Raw genomic sequence first — 8133 nt, forward strand, 5'->3', positions numbered from 1 at the left:
TCGATAAAGTACTTCATTTTTTCTTTCAAAATGTATTTTTCTTTATGTTTTGACAGAAAAAATGACATGTACTGCATGCAATTGCAGATATTCTTATTCAATACTATCTAATGATGTAACAATATTATATCATCATACATTGGGGACAAGCTGTAGAAAATAGATGGATGGACAAACATTTTTTCAAATTTAAAATAGAAATAAAGATTTATACAGTACAGGCCAAAAGTTTGGACACACCTTCTCATTCAATGCGTTTTCTTTCTTTTCATGATTATTTACATTGTAGATTGTCACTGAAGGCATCAAAACTATGAATGAACACATGTGGAGTTATGTACTTAACAAAAAAAGGTGAAAAAACTGAAAACATGTTTTATATTCTAGTTTCTTCAAAATAGCCACACTTTGCTCTGATTACTGCTTTGCACACTCTTGGCATTCTCTCGATGAGCTTCAAGAGGTAGTCACCTGAAATGGTTTTCACTTCACAGGTGTGCTTGAAGCTCATCGAGAGAGTGACCTGTGAAAACACGACTTTAGTGTGAATTCTAACCAAGTGTAGTTAAGATAAGGAGAAACACTCATTTGTAACAACATATAATATTTCTAAAGAATTTCAATGATTGTATTTATTAATAAAGTCTACTTTTAAGAAGTGGGGACAGGCAAACAACTGCTATTATTCCAGGGTTCTAGGTAGTTTGAATTAATCTTTTCAAATTGTATCAATACATATGCACGCATATACGGGGATTTATATGGCCCCATTCGTCACGGTTTATCTGACACATGAAACGTGATAAAATTTGGGCGCACACTCTCCACTTTAGCAGCCAGATGGGCAGATAGTGTTGAATACCTTAAATGTGTTTTGTTGCAATTCCAACTTTGAACACTGTGTCAGTTGCTATGTAGAGTGGCGCTTTCCATCATTTTCAGCAGACTGGATTTCAAAATGCAGTCTTCTTCTCACGTGAGAGCCACCCAGGAATGGGGCCACATGAATCCCGTGCCTACTGTATGTACATTTCACTTCCCAAGGACACAAATGGCACAGATTCGGTTAACTTTTCCCATTTATTTATTATTCTATCATTTACAAACTCAGATAAGTTGTTTGACAGAGGTGGGATTTGAAGGATTTGAATCAGAGCCAATAGCAGGTTTTTCTTTTTGATTTACTTATAATTGTCTTGTATTGTAGTATTATTTTGCTGTTATTGCCCCATTGTTTTATATTGTTGTGTTGTATAGTGTTAAATAAGATTGTTGATTCAAACACAATTTAAACCTTGTCGTGTGGTTCATTGTAAATACGACATAATAAATATTATAAAAAATAAAAAGCAAAATCCTCAAGTCATTTAATGATCCTTGAATTTTAAGTAAAAAAAACAGTATAAGTATTGATACGGCCCTGTGTTTACGTTTGATTATTATCAAAATATGCAGTATCTCCAGAAGAAACCAGCATCCTTACTTGAAATAATTTCTCTAAAGCAGGGGTCGGCAACCAAAAACGTTAAAAGAGCCATATTGGACCCAAAATACAAAAAACAAAAATGTCTGTAGCTGCAAAAAATGAAAAGTCGTATTTTCCGCACTATAAGGCGCACCTAAAAACCACAAATTTTCTCAAAAGCTGACAGTGCGCCTTATAACCCGGTGCGCTTTATATGTGGATAAATATTAAGATTCATTTTCATAAAGTTTAGGTCTCGCAACTACGGTAAACAGCCGCCATCTTTTTTCCCCGTAGAAGAAGCGCGCGGTGCATGCTGGGATATGTGACGTTTCATTTCCATTTGTGTGTTTATGTAAAGACCCCAAAATGGCTCCTATTAAGTGCGTTGTCTGTCTAATTATAAATAATGCAGACGAGGCGTGTTAACTGAGTTCTCAACGTTTACTCACAGCGTGCTCATAACCACATTCTAACTGCCAGCATACAACAACGCTTCTCAGGGCTACCGCGCATGCTCGTAACTATCGTTGCATGCTGGGTAGTGTAGTTGTTATATTTGCTAGCTCATAACAGCACATTGAGAGACACGCTTACGCGCTTAATTCAATACTCGCCGTCATTCCGGGTGGATTGACAAAAGACCTCCAGCCGCTAGATATTGGTGTCAACAGGGCATTCGAAGCTAGACTGCTAACTGCGTGGGAACAATGGATGACAGAAGGCGAACACACCTTCACTAAGACGAGGAGGCAGCGCCAGACGACGCCAACATCTGCCAGTGGATCGTAAATTTGCCCAACTTTTCACTTCGGACACCGAAGACGAAGGATTTACGAATGAAGAATAACTTCAGAAAGTGAGCGCTATGTTTATTTTGTGTGTTGTGACATTAACGTTCGAGCAACATTATGTTGCTATTGCTCTGCACTATTTTGAATTTTACTATGTTTGTGATTGCACATTTGCGTACATTTTGGGAGTGAACAGAGTTGTTAGAACGCTGGTTTTTAATATATTATTAAAGTTTGACTGACCTATCTGACTGTTTTTTTGACATTCCCTTTAGCGCAGCGTAGGCGCGGCTTATAGTCCGGGGCGGCTTATTGGTGGACAAAGTTATGAAATATGCCATTCATTGAAGGTGCGGCTAATAATCCGGTGCGCCTTATAGTGCGGAAAATACGGTAAGTGTCTATATTAGTTATATTAGCCTACTATCAAAATTACTTTAAAAGCCTTTTATAAGTGTTATAATGAAGGCAACACATGACGTGTCTATATTAGCTATAATAGCCTACTATCAAAATGACAATGTGTCGCAGGCTGAAGCAAATCTTCTTTGACAAAAATGTTGAAATGTAATATTTATTCTACACATTTTTACAACATTAGAAAACATGAGTAAATCAGAGGCTACTCAGAAGGTGAGATAACTCCTGGAAATTACTGGCTTTTAATGGCCAAAGGTATAGATGTGTGTGTCCAAGTTAAAGGAAACGGCAGGCTGTCTTCTTCTAATAGATTTATTACAATCTTTGGCAAACTAGGTAATGTTTGCTGTGGTCTGGAACAACATGGCGCACAAACAACTATCTGAAATGCAGCCAATATTACAAACAGATAATGTGCCATGAGACATGCAGATATAAATTACATACAAAGAGGATAAAAGTAAAGAAAAATTAAATGAGCTCAAATATACCTACAAATGAGGTATAATGATGCAATATGTACATACAGCTAGCCTAAATATCATGTTAGCATTGATTAGCTTGCAGTCATGCACTGACCAAATATGCCTGATTAGCACTCCAACAAGTCAATAACAACAAAGCGCAGATTTGTGCATTCACGCACAGCATAAAACTTTTGGTGGACAAAATGAGAAAGAGAAGGAGTGGAAGATTTTTGACATGTAAGCAAACTGTTGCGTCACAGTCCACACTATGGTGAGTTCAAGAACCGCCGAAATTAGTAGGATAAAACAATGTTGACTAAATACTCTCATCAGTGAAGCATACACACAAACATATTAAACAGTGGGCTTTTGAACAATTGGGAAGGTTTGTGTCATGTTTGTCCTCAAACAAAAAACATACTAAAACAAAGAAAATATTTTTCCCCCATCTTTTTCCATTTTCAATCCTTTTTTTAAAATGCTCCAGGGAGCCACTAGGGCAGGGGTCACCAACGCGGTGCCCGCGGGCACCAGGTCCCCCGTAAGGACCAGATGAGTAGCCCGCTGGCCTGTTCTAAAAATAGCTCAAATATCAGCACTTACCAGTGAGCTGCCTCTATTTTCTAAATTTTATTTATTTACTAGCAAGCTGGTCTCGCTTTGCTCGACATTTTTAATTCTAGGAGAAACAAAACTCAAATAGAATTTGAAAATCCAAGAAAATATTTTAAAGACTTGGTCTTCACTTGTTTAAATAAATTCATTTATTTTTTTACTTTGCTTCTTATAACTTTTAGAAAGACAATTTTAGAGAAAAAAATACAACCTTAAAAATGATTTTAAGGATTTTTAAACACATATACCTTTTTACCTTTTAAATTCCTTCCTCTTCTTTCCTGACAATTTAAATCAATATTCAAGTACATTTATATTTTTTTATTGTAAAGAATAATAAATACATTTTAATTTAATTCTTCATTTTAGGTTCTGTTTTTTCGACGAAGAATATTTGTCAAATATTTCTTCAAACTTATTATGATTAAAATTCAAAAAAAATATTCTGGCACATCTAGAAAATCTGTAGAATCAAATTTAAATCTTATTTCAAAGTCTTTTGAATTTCTTTTAAAATTTTTGTTCTGGAAAATGTAGAAGATATAATGATTTGTCTTTGTTAGAAATATAGTCCAGTTCAAAGTGTGACATGATTTATTTAAAAATTCGAGAGTTGACTTTTGTATTTAACATGAGTTATTATTTGTACAAACATGGTACAAAGTAATTCGTGATTTGTTAAAAAATGTTAGTGGCTAGCTAGTTCAAATGGGATATTGTGATTTCACAAGACTGTCTTAGAAGTGATCATTTGAAAATGTTCAATTTGAAAAATGTGCACTTAGAGAAAATATAAAAATAAAGTGTTGCATATTGATATTTATATGCATATTTATTGTGAGAAATCATTAAGATGATCAGTGTTTCCACAAAGATAAATATAATTAATTATTAATAATAACATAGAGTTAAAGGTAAATTGAGCAAATTGGCTATTTCTGGCAATTTATTTAAGTGTGTATCAAACTGGTAGCCCTTCACATTAATCAGTACCCAAGAAGTAGCTCTTGGTTTCAAAAAAGTTGGTGACCCCTGCACTCGGGTGTCACTAAAGAGCCGCATGCGGCTAGAGAGCCGCGGGTTGCTGACCCCCGGTCTATAGCAAGGCTATACTGTAAAAATCATAAACAACAAACATTTGTAAGTCAGCATAAAACTTAAACATATACATACAGTATATCAAATCTTTTTTTTTTTTAATACAAATTTGGAATTTGACACAAGCTTTACACAAAACGTCTAAATTCAAACCACCGTTATGCAGCATATAAGACGTAAAATACTTTATTTGTCAATGTAGTGAAACTGTAGCATTTTGACTCAGACCAGCAGCAAAAGGGTTACCTTAGTGCAGGGGTGTCAAACTCATTTTAGCTCAGGGGCTGCATGGAGGAAAATCTGTGCACACGCGGGCCGGACTATTAAAATCATGGCATTAAAACTAAAAACTAAAAACTAAAGACAACTTCAGATTGTTTTCTTTGTCTTACTTTTGCCAAAAATAGAACAAACACATTCTGAAAACATTACAATAAAAATATAGAAAAAAATACTGGCAGCGGTAAAGTTTAGATGAATGAAGGAAAGAAGAAAGTGAATGAATGTTTATAACTGAATACATTTACATATGCATACAAATTTGTTTTTTTTGGTAATATTTTTTTTATGAATTAAGTAACGTTTATGACAACCTTTTTCCAAAACACAATATAGAATGTGAGACATAACACATAACAGGATAATGCATACATTTATCATTTGTTTTCGAAACGCTTACAGAAAAGAGGGACCCCAAAAATATAGGGTGTCTGTCCCTAAAGGACACACACTTTTTGACTCCTCTCCTGAATTGAAAAACTATTAAAAACTTGTGACATTTTAGTTATCTGTACAAATCACAGTAGGAGTTGCTGAAACCAGCATTCTGCATACAATCATTGCATTATTATAAATATACAGTACTATCTCAAGATACGAGTTTAATTGGTTCTGTGGTGCAATTCGTACCTTGAAAAACTTGCTTTGTGTACAAACTTTTAGATAAGAAATATTGTATGCGCAACAATACAGTAAATTATACTACAAACAACTACAGTGGTTTAAAAAGTATTGTGCTAATACAAGCCCCATTTCCATATGAGTTGGGAATTTGTGTTAGATGTAAGTGTAACCGGTGGTCTTTTCCTCTCTGCGTTGTGTGGCTTTTGTGAAAAACGACCGACACCATAGATTGCTCAGCTGCACTTTACTGATAAAACAGAACACAATTGTTGTCAATAAGTTTTTGACGTCGTCGAGTCCCTCTCCCGTTATGGTGGACAAAAGGGGAGTACAACAGTGAAATAAACATACCTGATAAAACAGAACACAATTGTTGTCAATAAGTTTTTGACGTCGTCGAGTCCCTATACAAAATACAATACAGAACAAGAAAATGAACAGAAGTTCTTAACATGACATTTTCTGTCGTCGCATGGACGCCTACCTCTCCCGTTATGGTGGACAAAAGGGAAGTTGGAAGGCGTGTCCAACGCATATATAAAGACAGGTGTCACCGTAATTATTGCAGTAGGAGGGACAACGAGACAATGGTTCCACATTGACAAAACATCAAACAATATTCAGGTATTTACATGTAACTTACACATTTTGTGTAATTATAACAATAATAAAGCATTATAAAATACATTATTTACAAGACATAATGGACCCTGTTACACTCACCCCCCAAGAATTACACAAAAGTCCGGTTTGCAAGAACAGTACACATGTGTAAACACAATAGCCATGAAAATCACAAATTTGCATTAAACAGCAATATACGCTTCCTATTTAAAGGATAAGAGAACAAGAGACTTGCTTGGCGCCCAGCAAGAACTCATAGTACTCTATAGACAAGGTGAGGTGCCTTATACACCACACATACACAGGCCAAACATTGTGGGTGAGTAGGGAAAAATTAGTTTTCAGAACATTGAGTCCACACCAAGAGCAGCACAAAACAGCTTTCTGGTCATATCTCACACACTAATAACAGTATGGGAGCCTGGCTCGACCCCTAATATGGACTCAAGTTGAACCATGGACTCTATGAAACGGTAAACAGGTTTAATGACTCTGCCAAACCGTGAGGCAAATTGGTTTTCAGCACCAGATGCTTGAGGTGGACCAACTGGGACTAATTGCAGTGAGGGAGCAGAGAGAGCAGCAATATGGCCACTGTCTTGAGGGGAGACTACTTTAGCGGACTCTGAACACTGAGGCTCATCAAAGGAAGACTGCTCATGGACCCATGAGTCAGTACGGCCATCATCACAAGCATCAGCACTCAAGAGGGAACCAGCATGGGATGTCCCAACAGTTGCAGCTGCCGTATCCGACACCTCTGACTCACACCCATCAAATACTGCTGTGGCAGGCATGACCACTGGTCCAGCATCATCCTCCAAAGCTCCATCTAATGGCAGGAAGTTAACCTGGAGCAACAGGTTACGGTGAACAACACGTTCATTCCCCTCTGGATCCTTGATCCGGTAGATGTGCAGGTCGGGTTTTGAGGCCACCACAGTGTGTATAACAGGCAACCACTTGTCAGAAAGTTTACGCTTCCCTTTGACACCTTTGTTTGCCAACAGCACCTGGTCGCCAAGTGAAAGAGGCTGACCTTTGACCTTTCTGTTGTACTGGTCGCTCTGATGCTTCTGCTCAGCAGAGCAGTTCTTCGGGGCAAGCGTCATGGCACAATGCAGGTCCTCTAAAAGGGACTTTACATATATGTTATAGTCACACACACAGTCTCATCCCGAAACACATTCTTAAAGAGGAGATCTACCGGCAATCTCGGGGTTCTCCCAAACATCAAATAAAAAGGCGCAAACCCAGTCGTCTCATGCACAGTGCAATTATACACAAAAGTCATTGTCTGGATCATTTGGGGCCATTTCTGCTTGGAGCGAGGGGGCAATGATCTCAACATGTTGCCCAAGGTGCGGTTAAACCGCTCCGTCCCACCGTTTCCCATAGGATGGTAGGGGGAAGTGTGAGACTTGTCAACTCCTGACAACATCAAGAGTTCAGCAATCAGTTCACTTTCAAAATTTGCACCCTGGTCTGAATGAAGGCGCTGGGGGAAGCCGTAAATGCAGAAGAAGCTGTCCCATAATTTCCTAGCAACCCTCTTTGCAGTCTGGTCCCGACAAGGAAAAGCATGTGCCAATTTCGTAAAGTGATCAGTGACTACAAGAACATCCACAGATTTGTTGTGGCTGTCTTCAGCTGTCCAAAAGTCAACACACACAAGCTCTAGGGGAGCAGAGGTTTTGATGCTTTGTAGCGAGGCCCTTGCTGAAGGCTCGGGGGTCTTGCTAAGGAC

The sequence above is a fragment of the Nerophis lumbriciformis genome, linkage group LG21 (genome assembly GCF_033978685.3).
Source record: "Nerophis lumbriciformis linkage group LG21, RoL_Nlum_v2.1, whole genome shotgun sequence".
Taxonomy (NCBI): domain Eukaryota; kingdom Metazoa; phylum Chordata; class Actinopteri; order Syngnathiformes; family Syngnathidae; genus Nerophis; species Nerophis lumbriciformis.